Consider the following 12,138-nt stretch of genomic DNA (forward strand, 5'->3'; position numbering starts at 1 on the left):
GGGGCTGTGGCCCCCCCACACCCTCTAGCAGATTATTACAAGAAGGAACCTTTTAAAAAACAAAAAACAAGCGCGTCCATGCTCACAGGTGTACACACGGGTGATCACACCCACAAACTGCACCCTTTTTGGCTCCTACCTCAGGGCACACTGTGTTCTGTTGGTCTTGTGTGCTGCACTGTGGTGTTTAGTGTTTGGTATTTGCTGTCGTATTCCCATGTATCATTGTGGTGTTGTTTGTTCTGTTGCTCTTGTTTTCTTCTGCTTGTTTTCTTTTTTCTTTCTCAGCAGGTGACCCAGGTGATTGATATATGCATTTTTTTCTTCTCTGCCCGTTCTGTTGGTTTTTGTCTTTTGCCCTTCTCCCCCGTCCCTCTTCTCAGCTGTTTCTCTTTCCCTCTTTCTTTCTCCCCTTCTTTCCCCCAGTCAAGTCTGTCCCGTATTCAGTAAGTGAAAATAAAAGAAACAATAAAAGGTGAATCAAATGGACCATTACGGCAAGGCTGGGATGGTCAATTTGGTAAAGTAAATCCGTTGGGCATCTTTCTTTGCCTTTAGACAACAATTCTGATGGCAAAAGAGCCAAACGGGACAGGCAAAAAAAAGAAAAAAAAACAAAAAAAAAAAACTTCGATGTTGAGTTTGCCATTCTCTTCAATGTGCACGGCGCAGTCCAGGAAAGGAAGAGTACCCAGCCACTGGTACAGATATGTGGACGACACCTGGGTCAAAATCAAGACACAAGAAGTGGAATCCTTCACTGCGCACATTAACGCTGTGGATAAGAACATCAAGTTCACCAGGGAAGACACAAAGGACAACTGTCTGCCTTTCCTGGACTGCGCCGTGCACATTGAAGAGAACGGCAAACTCAACATCGAAGTTTACCGGAAGCCCACACACACTGACAGTATGCTGTACAGTGCAGCTAGGAATGCCCAGACCTCTACATTGGAGAGACCAAACAGCCACTTCACAAGCGCATGGCACAACACAGAAGAGCCACCTCCACAGGACAAGACTCAGCAGTCCATCTGCATCTTAAGGATAAAGGACACTCTTTCGAGGATGTTCACATTTTGGACAGAGAGGACAGATGGTTTGAAAGAGGAGTGAAAGAAGCCATCTATGTCCACTGTGAGCGACCATCTTTGAACAGAGGCGGGGGTTTACAACACCAACTCTCTGCCATCTATAATCCAGCTTTGAGATCCCTTCCCAGACGCCTTAACGCCCACTCACATCCTGGGCCATCTGACCTCAGGAATTCGCATGATAAGGTGGGGCCAGGTTTCACAATGAACACACCCGAAACTCTGGCTGATTGGGACCCACGCCCAGTTTCCCACCTTGGCTCAGGCAATTAGAGGATCATCAGGGGGTCCTTTTGTCCCTCTGTGGGGGGTCCTCCCACTAGGTTTATATCTGGAACTCTCCACCATTTGACCTTAGAACTGAAGAAGCTTCTCGGATGAGAGGTGAAACGTCTTCAAGCAACTTAAAGAAGTCCAGACGCTTTTCTTTGCAAGCTCCTTTGACTACGATGACCTGGATGACTGAGAACCTTCACAGACGTAGGAAAGCTATGATTTCCTGTATTTGATGCAGATGTAACACAGTAAGGGGAATTGTTGAAAAGAATATATCAATGGGCCAATAGGCTCGACTATAGGAGCACAGGGGTGTGTTCAAATGAGACACAGAGACAAGAATGTAACTCAAAAGAACCAGCCAACTTTAGTGACATAAACCATAAGGTTGACAAGCACAGGTTAAAGACACTTTACAATGGTAGAAAGGAAACTTACAAAAATTAAAAGAAAAGTAAAACACAAACTACTAAAGCAATGACTTGGCCAAGTGTTATTTTTGGTTTTCAATGTTTGGGTTTCAATGCTCGGGTGCACCCTAGTAACCTGACTCCTTAACTCTTATAGAAACAGATTACACAAATCCAATGTACATTCAAATGAAAATCTCACACTCTTTTCACATGTGGAGAATGCTCTACACAACAGCTCATTATTTAAAGTCCCAAATAAAAAATGTCCAAGGGGTAAAGTCCAAAAAATTCCTAGGGTGTGAAAGAAAATAGGGATGAAAGAATGTCAGTCAGTGGTCTTATGTATAACCAGCTGTGCGTGAAAGTGTGAGTGATACAGTCCTACCACACCGCAAGGTGCAGCAGATCATCAAGTGGAAAAGAAGCGAATCTCAGTCTCTCTAAGTCCAGGTGGGAAGGCTCGCCATCTATTTCACCGGAGGAATCCACCTCAGGAACAATTCAGCATACAAAAAAAACCTGACCTGTCAACAGACAGGGTCAGAAGAGCAATTCAAATATTAATTATGCTGTTCTAGCTATAATTCACAACTTAGGATTTTGTTTAAATCACATTCAACATAAATTTGCAATAAAAATACTCAATTTTGCAAAAATAAAACATCTCTCTTACATAAACTATGCATTAAACCAAGTAAAGTTAGTGCATATGCATATATGTCGCATATGCGACAATTATTAATCAAACAATTGAGATTAATTCAGTTTCTCAACGATAAAATGTGAAACAGACATGAACTAACTGAGACATACAACATGTGCTCACCGATCTCAGCGCATCACGGCCAAAGACAATGGCATAGTGTCTCTCGGTCGGAAAATGCAGGGCTCTAAATAACGTAACAGGACATGTTTTCTCTTTAATAACCGTAATACGACATGAAGGAAAAATAAACATAAGTTGCGCTTCAAGTGTTACCTTACTTCTGGAAGCAGATTGAGATGAACTTCCAGGCAGTTGATAGCAACCAGAGCTAACAAAGGCTAACAGTTTAGCTCCACGCGGTACTTTTTAAAGTCACCAGAAAAATGCAGCATTTGCCTGCTTACTCACTGTGGCTACTTTTAACATGAAAGGTAGCTGATAACCAGTGAACTTATGTGCAACACAGTTGGTTGCAACTTATATCTAATACTTTTTTTCCAGCTCAAAAGCTTCAGTCTCTCTTTTCTCCTGCCAGCACGCGACTACCTCCACACATAGCAGCAAACACAGAGCACGTAGGTGGGACATACAGCGGCAGACTGCTCTCCCATTGGTCAAAACATACTGGGACCTGTGCATTTCGATTGGTTGGGCAGGCTGTCCATCTCTCCTCATATCAGTCCTTAAAGTGGTACCCCCATTTTATGTGGGTTACACCCTCCCCTCTTGATGGTATGCCCGTCCCTGGGCATCTGCAGGGTGGCACTGAGTTACACTGCTTTGACCTTTCCAACATAATTACTAGTTGGATCTTCAAATCCATTTAAAGAGCTAGTCAATGCCTCACTTAGGCCTTGAAAAAGAGAATTCACCACCGTTATCAGAGGATTCCCAAGTGTCACATAATGCAGTCTCTTGGGCTTTGCTTGCAATCTGTTAGAACGACGAAGAGATGGCTCAGTATCTTGAAGTCCATTATTCTGGATCATCACAGGTTCAGGCTGTTCAGTAACAGGTCTGTTCACATCACTTAATCCTTCTTCACATGCTGCATCAGAGCTCGTCCCATCATCTTGAGGAGCTTCCTCAGACTGCTGCAATTCTGAACTTTGAGGAAGTCCTTTGGCTGAGTCAAGCCCATGCAATATGTTTGCTTCAGGTGAGTTGTCACGTTCAGGTGAGTTGTCACGGTCAGGTACATCCTGAATCATTCCTTCACCTTCCTCTACAAGGGATTTAGTGGCAGGAGGATCAGGTGGAAGTGAAACTGTAGGCACCTCTGGTTCTGCTGATTGTCTGACCACACAAGGAGGTTTACTCAACTTGTGAGTTTCATGTACTGGGACATATACATCGGACTTTGATGTAATGAGAGGGCGAAATGTCCAATCAGATACATCATCCATATCAGAGGGAATTTCATCTTCACCCTCGACAACGGAACACTGCCTTGTTCTGGGTCTCCTGTTTGGATGGGTTTTGACTGTCTCGGGTTCTGCAGCTGCTGACAGAAATCCACATGGGAGAAGCAAGTCACGATGTAGAGTTCGCAGAGGTCCATCTTTACCCTCAGGTTTAACTGTGTAGACCGGCATTTCTCCAGCTCGCTTAAGGACAATATAAACATCCGTTTCCCACTTATCTGCCAGCTTATGTTTTCCACGTAGCTTCACATTTCGTACAAGAACTCTGTCTCCACTCTGCAATGTTGATTCAACCACTCGTCGGTCAAATCTGGCTTTGTTGCGACCTGCATTCTTTTGTGCATTATTTGTGGCAATCCGGTAGCTTTCTTCCAAGCGAGATTTTAGGTTACCGACGTACTGGGAATGAGTCTGCTTAGTAGCATTAGTGGGCAACCTAAAGATTAAGTCAATGGGCAGTCTTGGTTGCCTCCCAAACATCAATTCATAGGGGGAAAATCCAGTCACATCACTCTTCGTACAATTATAAGCATGTACCAGAGACTTGACGAAGTCTCTCCAGTGGAGTTTATCTGACCGATCCAGTGTCCCAAGCATCTGGAGAAGAGTGCGGTTGAATCTCTCAACCGGATTCCCTCTAGGGTGGTAGGGGGTTGTACGCACTTTCTTCATGCCAGTAAGTTCACAGAGTTCCTTGATGGTCTTTGATTCAAAGTCAGGACCCTGATCACTAAGAAGCTTTTCGGGAAAACCATAATGGACAATGAAGTTGTCCCAGAGACACTTTGCTACAGTCTGTGCTCGTTGATTTGGAGTTGGCACTGCCACAGCATACTTTGTGAAATGGTCAGTTATGACCAATACATCTTTCGTGTTTGAGCGATCTGGCTCTATTGATAAAAAGTCCATGCACACTAGTTCGAGAGGTCTGCAGGTCTTAATGTTTATCAATGGAGCAGCTTTCTCTGGAGGTGTTTTTCGACGAATACATCGCTCACAAGATTTGACCATTTTTTCTATGGTCATGTGCATTTTCGGCCAATAAAATCTGGCCCTTGCCAAGTCTACTGTTCGTTCGACTCCAAGATGGCCCATATCATGATGAAGGCTTGTAAGTGCTGTGGCTCTTAGCTCCTCAGGGAGCACAAGCTGATATGAGGTGTTGGGACCATCTTGCCGCTTACGGTAGAGCACCCCGTTCTGTATTTCAAGCCGATTTAACTCTCTGAGTAACAGGGGAAGTTCTGGTAGCTCTAACCTAAGGCTGGGAGGTGGAGTTTCGCCAGTCTCCAAGAGTACAATCACTGCATTGATAGCAGGGTCCAATGTCTGCTTTTGCCTCAACTCCTTCTCAGAAATTGAGTGGACAATGGGAAGCCCATCCACTTGCTCCTGTTGGAAGCAGTCGGGAATAGCTGTGGACTGGTGAGTGAGGGATTCAACTAAGGTCAACCCAGAAGTGGTGGATCCAACATTAGCTACGGCTGAGGTGACCATATGGCGCTCACAAATAGCCTGAATTACATCCAAGGGAACAGTCTCTGGACTCTCAGGGTTGCTCAGATGGTACAGTGTGAACTGCCGGATTCTCTCACTCTCCTTCTTAGATGCATAATCATCCTCTGGTGGACTGTGAGGACGACGCGAGAGCGCATCAGCATCCATATTTTGTTTTCCCGCTCTGTACTGAAGACTAAATGAATAGGTGGAAAGACTGGACAGCCACCTATACCCTGTTGCATCAAGCTTTGCAGAGGTCAAGATGTATGTAAGAGGGTTGCTGTCAGTCACTACTACAAAGTCTGTACCATATAGGTAGTCAGAGAATTTTTCCGTGACTGCCCACTTAAGGGCCAAAAACTCCAGCTTATGGGCTGGGTACTTCCTCTCACTCTTTGAAAGACCACGACTTGCAAAAGCTATGACCCTGGACTGTCCATCTTGTACCTGATATAAGGCAGCACCAAGGCCAATGGTACTGGCGTCCGTATGTAAAACATATGGAAGCTGGGGGTCTGCAAATCCCAAGATTGGAGCGGAGGTTAGCTTTGCTATTATTTGGTCAAAGGCCTCCTGACATTGAGGTGTCCAACGCTGACCAAAGGGTTCCTTTGGGTTGCGATACTCTGAATTTGCGTGTGTCCTTGGCTTGTTGTTCCGCTTCCTAATTGGTGGGTAGCCCGAGGTTAGTTCGTTAAGTGGTCTGTCAATGACAGAGTACCCCTGAATAAACCTTCGATAATATCCAGCAAATCCTAAAAAGGACTGAAGTTCCTTAAGATTTGTGGGGATGGGCCAGGTCTTTAAGGCCTCAACTTTGTCAGGGTCAGTCTCTACTCCTCTTGCGGAAACAATGTGACCAAGGTATTTTACCGAGGTCTGAAAGAATTTGCACTTTTCTGGTGCCAGTTTCAAGCCATATGACATCAGTCGTTGCAGGATATGTTTCAAACGCTGTTCATGTTCCTCCAGGGATGATGAGAAGACAATCAGGTCATCAATGAACACCAGAACCTCTTTGAGATTCATATCTCCTACACACTTCTCCATCAATCTCTGGAACGTCGAAGGCGCATTTGTGATCCCCTGGGGCATCCTATTAAATTCCCAAAATCCAAGTGGGCAAACAAATGCGGTCTTATTCTTGTCTGCTTCCTCCATCTCAACCTGGTAGTATCCAGACTTGAGGTCTAGGACCGAAAACCACTTAGAACCCGCAAGAGCACTGAATGCATCTTCCAATTTTGGAAGGGCATAAGCATCTTTGATGGTCTGCAGGTTCAGCTTTCTGTAGTCTACACACAGACGAACAGAGCCATTCTTTTTACGAACGACAACAATGGGGGAAGCAAACGGGGACTCAGATTCTCGTATAACACCAGAATCAAGGAGTTCCTGTAGATGTTGTCTCACAGCATCCACATCATTGGGGTGTATGGGACGTGCTCTTTGTTTAAAGGGTGTCTCATCACTGAGTTTGATATGGTGTTTGACTTTGTCAGTGTGTCCAAAGTCCAATTCGTTCTGAGAGAAGACATTTGGCATGTCGTTTAACATGTTTGTAACTCGTTCCTTCCATTCAGTGGGTAAGGGCGAATCTCCAAATTCAAAGCTCAGTTCTGAGGAAGACTTAGCTTGAAATTTAGAGCAGTCTGGTTCTCTGACAGTTTGCTCTTTGTGTAGCACTTGCAAGATAGCATTAACATCTGCCAAAGGTGTTTTGGGGGGTATGACAATGTCATGGTTGGTTTCATTTCTCACTACGACAGGGAGAAGACACTGACGTTTGCGTGGTAAAGTGACTGCAATTGCTGAAACTAGCAAGCCATTTGGTAGTGAAGAAGCTGAAGGATGTTCAAGGACAGCATCTCTTTGCATGTTCACGGGATTTACATTGACAGAGGCCTCCAGGACAACAGTCTGTCCTGCAGGAACGACTGCAGGCATCTTACCTGTCAGTTTTGCACAACCAAGGCTACCAGAGTTAAAGTTTCTTTGTCGCATCTCAAGTATTTGGAGAACTGCTTGATACCCATTAAACAAAGGCTGAAAGGGTGAAAGCTTCTGGTAATTAGCATAGAGGGCATCAAGGGTGTTTGTGCCTATGAGTACCTGCTCATGGGCTGTAGAGCGGAGATGGGGGATAACCAAGGCCAGAGTGTGAACATCAATATCAGAGCCTACAAACTCTTTAGGAAAGGTGATGGTAAGCTCAACATATCCTAAGTAAGGGACAGACTGGCCATTGGCACCCTCCACTTCAAGCAACTCATTTAAGGGATGAATGGTCAGATCTGCAAGATGTTCTTCATAAAAAGACTGGGGTACAGTTGTGACTTGTGAACCCGTGTCCAAAAGACAGTTTGTGTCTCTTCCTGCAATAGTTACTTGAGCTGTGGTCTTAGTTCCTACAAGGCCATGTGGAAATTTTGATCCTTCCACTTTAACGTTTTTAATGGCAGGTTTCAGGATTTTGGGACTGACATTGCAAGACTCCACTCCCATATGTCCCTCTATGGGAGTAGGCTTCAGTTTAAATGTGCCTCACTTCGAGAAGCATTAGAGGCTTCCCAAGCAGCCTGTTTTTCTTTCAGCTGTCTTTTCTTAGCTGCTACAAGGGAAGGGTTTGGCGCTTTATCACAAACTGAGACGACATGGCCATCCTCCCCACACTGGAAACAGTACCATGGACGTGGTCTACTGTTAGCTTTAAATGTGGAGGGATGCTGACTGGCCACTTTTGGCTTTTTGCTGCTTAGGTTGTTTCGTCTTATGATTCTCAGATACAAGACTGTTAAGCTGAATGCTGAGGTCAGCAACTTGTTGCTTTAGCGTCTCAAGATCAGATTTGTCCACCAGATTATTGGTGGTGTGTGCGAGTTGCACGTGTGCGAGTTGGGCAGACTTAGCATGACTAAAATGCTGCCTCATGCGGCTCAGTTTTGCAGCCTGTTTATCTTCTTCTGTCCTAAGAAGAAGCAGCAGCTCTGCAAAGGAAGGTGGGTTTTCTTTTTTTTGTTCTAGCTGAAGATCGATTATTAGTGCATTCTCCCAACAACCTCGAATGAACTGCTTTAAGAGCTGTTGGTTAAAATCATGAGCGGACACACCACCACGTCTCATGGCTCTACTTAATGCAGTGTGCAGCCTCTGCAGGAAAACAGAAGCTCTCTCTCCATCATTTTTAAATGTGCTCATGAACCTAGCATGCAGCTCATCACCATCTTCGACTGTTCCGTAGGCAGAGTCAAGCAACTCAAGATAAGCAGAGGGTCTAGACTGTGGACTCAGATGTTTAATCATCTCGGAAGCAGGAGGAAGCAGACTGTCAAGTATACGATGTGTGCAGTGCAGATCAGACACAGAAGGATCTCTAATAAGGATTTCAACACTAGCTCGCCACGTATCATAATCTGCCTCATGGCTAGGACGTGGGCTCTTGCCCGAATAAGCCCTGAGTCTACCAGATGATGCGAACTGGGGTGAGCTCTCATTGCTGCGCACTACATGCTCAACAACTACTCGCTGAACAGCAGTTGGATTAACATCAATTATGGGGCTAGAAGCGGCCCCAGAAGAAGCTGGAAGAGTCTGTGAGGGGCTGAAATCAGTCAGGTTTTCACTGAAATTGGGAGAGGTAAGAGATTTACTTGCGTTATTTGGTGATGTCAAAACTGTGGAGTCTAGAGGTACACCTGATTGAGGGTCCTCAGAAAATGAAACGTCTCCCTTGCTGGTTAAGTCTTTCTGTGGAAGTGGGCTCTGTATAGTTGAGGATTCTGGACCAGTTTGAGATGACTGGGAAATAGCACTTCCTGCCGATGAAACCAGATTTTTAAGTTCTTCCTTTAACATCTCCTCTAATGAATTTCCACTCAGTTTGGCAATTTCACGGAGCTGTTCCATGTACATTTTAGTGGCTTTGTTTCTGGCATCAAGGGAGTAAACACTTCCTAAGGCCTTTAACTCATACACGATGCCTGCTTGGGTTGTACTTGGAAGCCGCAGAGGTAACAGTGGCTCCAATGTGTGCATGGCAGTCTCATGTGTAAACTCGATGATCATGTGCTTATGGTAATCTGACTCAGGATCGTCTAGACGAAAGTAACGGTTGATGGAACCATATTTTTGGAGGAAAGTGGACACTTCCTCATCAGTCTCTGATCCTGTGATCCCACTAACAACTACAGAATTGGGAATTCTGACGGATTCACTTAGCACAACATCCATTTTCTCTCTAGAAGTTATAGCTCAGATTAAGCACTTTTAAACACCACACACAAATTGTCTAGCACTTAAACACACACAACCATGCTCCTGGCTGGCTCGCCAAAGCTCTCACTGTAACACAGTAAGGGGAATTGTTGAAAAGAATATATCAATGGGCCAATAGGCTCGACTATAGGAGCACAGGGGTGTGTTCAAATGAGACACAGAGACAAGAATGTAACTCAAAAGAACCAGCCAACTTTAGTGACATAAACCATAAGGTTGACAAGCACAGGTTAAAGACACTTTACAATGGTAGAAAGGAAACTTACAAAAATTAAAAGAAAAGTAAAACACAAACTACTAAAGCAATGACTTGGCCAAGTGTTATTTTTGGTTTTCAATGTTCGGGTTTCAATGCTCGGGTGCACCCTAGTAACCTTGTAATGGAGGAGGTCACTGTAAGTGGGATGGACTTGACCTCCTGACTATGACTGATGTAGATGATAAGGTGCTGACTCTAAGAATCCACAATCTCAACAGGGTTGTCCGATAAGAACAGATGGCATATCCACAAAATCCACTGCCACTCAGGTATCTGTCGTTCACTCATTTAGCAAGAATCCGAAGCACACATCCATAATGTGAGTGAGGGGATTTAACAGACTGTAAAATGCTATATGCCGTGTGGTGAGTGATGGTGTGGTTTCTGTTGGAAAGAACATAAAAGTCTTCCATAATTAGGTGAACAGAGTGAATTAAATGTGTAATACAACAATACAAACAATACTGGATAGTGGAACATTCAACCAAAATAAGGGAGTGTCAACAAATGCTAATTTTACTATTTACATAAATCCTAACTAGGCACTTTACATTAGAGCTAACATGAGAAATTAGTGACGGTCCCTTAATGACCGCACGGAAGAGGCTGCTTCGCAGTAAACGGCAGTAACAATCGGTAAACAAAGTGTGCGCCAAGGATTAAACAAGGGAGGATAATGGCCGCAGCAAAGAACAAACACGATAAAACACAGAAACTTACAGTCTCATGGACGCACACCGCTAACAGCATTAGAAGGAACGAAAATCCACACGGTGAGTAAACTCTGCTGACTCTTCCCACCTGCAGCTCCGACCGAACTCTCTGCGTCGACGTGTGCGTAGTGATGAGGTAGAATTGTGTCTTCTGATTGGCGAAGAGAATGGGTTGCCTCACCGCTCATTGGCTAAACGGCAGCAGTATGCTGATATCTTACTCCGCAGATGTGGCTCCGTTCATGAGTTCTGCGAACTGGCTGGCCTTTTGTACAGCCGCCCCCAACTTTGCGGAGCAAAGGTGCACTTCACTAGGAAGGTCAGGCAGTAGACTCCGGTGGAAGAGCTGGAAGTCTGATAAGTCGTGCCACTGATCGTGTATATGTCTTGTCTCCAACCTTTATCTGAACGGTTCGAACCCTGCCATCTGCTCCAGGGATTACTTGGCTGACCTTACCAACTGGCCATAGGGCACGAGGGAGCTGCTGGTCCACAATGAGAACGATAGTGCCAACAGTCAACTCATCTCTTTCCTGCTGCCATTTGTGCCGCATCTGGAGTGAAGGTAGATAATTCCGGATGTAGTGGATCCAGAATTGATCCGCCAAGGCTTGACATTGTCTCCACCTACGACGGCTCAGGAGTTCGGCTTCTGGGTAGACGACCTGTGGCATACCGGAATCAGGCCGCCCCATCAACAACATGTTGGGAGTGATCGGATCAACGTCTGCTACGTCTGAGGAGACATAACCTAGCGGCTTAGAGTTGATGATGCTCTCTACCTCGCTGAGTATCGTCCTAAAGACTTCCTCGGTGACATGCTGCGAGCCGAGAATGGTATGCAGCGCAGACTTGATGGAACGAATCTCCCGTTCCCAGGAACCACCAAAATGTGGAGCCTGTGGAGGGTTGAAACGAAAATGAATCTGCTGGCTGGCCAACTGTGACTTCAGAGCTGGGCCGAGTGCGTTGAAAGCCTCCTGGAGTTCAGAGCTACCACCTCTGAAGTTGGTACCTTGATCCGACAGCAGTTCGAAGGGCTTCCCACGTCTCGAGATGAAACGACGCAGTCCCATCAGGAATGAGTCAGTGTCCATGCTGGCAAGCAGATCAAGGTAGACTGCGTGGGTCGTTAGGCATTTGAAGATGATCCCCCACCGTTTCTCTGTACGCCGCCCCATCTTGACAAGGTATGGGCCAAAGCAATCCACCCCAGTTGAATAGAAGGCTGGGCGATGAAGTCTTAAACTGGATAATGGAAGGTCAGCCATCTTGGGAATGACCGGCTGGCTGCGCCACCTCCTGCATTCAGGACAGTTGTACTGGTGCTTCCGGACGGCCTCTCGTCCTCGAAGTATCCAGAATCTGCGCCGGAGCTCAGCAAAGACCCTCTCGGAGCCCGGGTGAGCAAGCTGGCGATCGCAATCCTGGACGATGAGCTTTGTGATAGGATGCTGAGGGTCAAGAACGACAGGATG

General features: G+C 45.6%; 2 long non-coding RNA genes across 2 annotated transcripts; both read right to left on the reverse strand.

Annotated features, from left to right (window-relative positions):
- Nucleotides 1–1,714: 1,714 nt before the first annotated feature.
- On the reverse strand, nt 1,715–3,066 carry LOC113025650 (uncharacterized). Its single transcript, XR_013910373.1, has 3 exons — nt 2,763–3,066; nt 2,610–2,673; nt 1,715–2,307 (listed from the first exon to the last, which is right to left on the reverse strand). It is a non-coding gene; the product is annotated as an uncharacterized LOC113025650 (long non-coding RNA).
- Nucleotides 3,067–10,219: 7,153 nt separating this feature from the next.
- Nucleotides 10,220–10,779, reverse strand: LOC113025652 (uncharacterized). The gene is made up of 2 exons (XR_013910374.1): nt 10,668–10,779; nt 10,220–10,331 (listed from the first exon to the last, which is right to left on the reverse strand). It is a non-coding gene; the product is annotated as an uncharacterized LOC113025652 (long non-coding RNA).
- Between the last annotated feature and the right edge of the window lie 1,359 nt (nt 10,780–12,138).

Source organism: Astatotilapia calliptera, chromosome 7 (assembly GCF_964374335.1).
Source record: "Astatotilapia calliptera chromosome 7, fAstCal68.1, whole genome shotgun sequence".
NCBI lineage: Eukaryota > Metazoa > Chordata > Actinopteri > Cichliformes > Cichlidae > Astatotilapia > Astatotilapia calliptera.